The sequence below is a fragment of the Octopus sinensis genome, linkage group LG9 (genome assembly GCF_006345805.1).
Source record: "Octopus sinensis linkage group LG9, ASM634580v1, whole genome shotgun sequence".
NCBI classification, from domain to species: Eukaryota; Metazoa; Mollusca; class Cephalopoda; order Octopoda; family Octopodidae; genus Octopus; species Octopus sinensis.
This window is the reverse complement of record NC_043005.1, coordinates 49,363,870-49,365,384: the sequence shown is the minus strand read 5'-3', so window position 1 is coordinate 49,365,384 and position 1,515 is coordinate 49,363,870.

Below are 1,515 nucleotides of genomic sequence, written 5' to 3'. Positions count from 1 at the left end.
AATCAATCAACCAGTAATCAGTACTTTTCGATTACTGGCATACCACTGGTTACCTTTTATTCGCTCTTAGTGCAGTGATCAGCGCCGTCCAACCAATGTGCGTGACCTTGAGTATGGTGTGATGCTGTGAGTGATCTGGAGTGGCACGCGCGTATAAAATGTTCCGTGAGCTCATTAATAAATGACAGTTGTTTGTTTGGTTTCTGGTGCGTGTCTTTGTTCTCCCTGGGCTGGGTAGAGGCTGACTTGGGGCTAGCGAGGCAGGTGTGTCGTTACAAGTTAATATTTTCTTCACAAAAGTGTTTACTGCTTTACACAAAGTAATCTGGCAACGATTTGTTACTTTCATATCCATAATTTTCTTATTGTGTATAGTTTTATTATTAGTAGTATTAATATTATTTTGTATATTTTTTAATTTTTATATTTCTTTATTTTTTTATTGATTTTTTTTTTTTTACTTTTCCACAGGATTTGATAATATGCAATCGAAGAAGGAAGAGAAGCTCTTCCGCAGTATGTGGTCTGTATAAAGTCCCTTTCCAATGCGGCCATGAAACCCAGCCTGCTCAAACGTCATCTTGAGACGAATCACGCGGACAAGAAGGGCCTAGTTCAGAGTTACTTCCAGCGACTTGGCGAGAACGTAAAGCGGCAGCGCATAGTCAAAACTGGCTAGATCTGCCAGAAGAGGACAGGAATTGAGAAAGCATCCTATTAAGTTGCTCTCCTGGTGGTCAGAAACATGAAGGCACATACTATTGCAGAGTTTCTCGTCGTGCCAGCGGCAAAGCTCTTGGTCAGGCACGCAAATGGAGAGGAGACGGTGGCGAAGTTGGAGAGTGTTTCCGTCTCTAACAACACTATACAGCACCGTATCGAGGGGATATCGGTCGACATTGCCGACCAAGTGATTGAGGAAGTGAGAGCCTCAAAATATGGGTTTACCATTCAACTCGACAAATCGACGGACGCCACCAACTGCTGTCAGCTACTTTGCCTACGTCCACTTCACGCAAAATAATGCTGTGAAGGCTGAGGTACTATTGAGCCAGGAACTGTCCAGTACAACTAAAGGAAAGGATATTTTCGTTTTGGGCAATTTCTTCAAGCAGAATGAACTGGATTGGGAAAAGTTGGTCGGATGCACAACAGATGGGGCTCGGTCGAAAGTCAGGTATTCAAGCCCATGTGAAAGCTGTGTCACCAAACAACACCGCTGTCCATTGTTTCATACACAGATTCGCCCTTTCTGCTCAGGTGCTCCTTCTGAAGTTTTTTTTCATGCTTGAGCCCAGTTATCAGAATCGAGAATTTCGTCAAAACGTCGGTTCTGAATACTCATCTGTTCAAGCTGCTCTGCGAAAATTTCGGCTCCGACCACATCTGTCTCCTCTACCACACAGATTCGCTGGCTCACCCAGGGTAATGTGACGAGGCGTTTCTTTGAACTGAGGGATGAATTTCTTGTTTTCTCCACGGAGAAGGAATACGATTTTCAAAAAGATCTGGAGA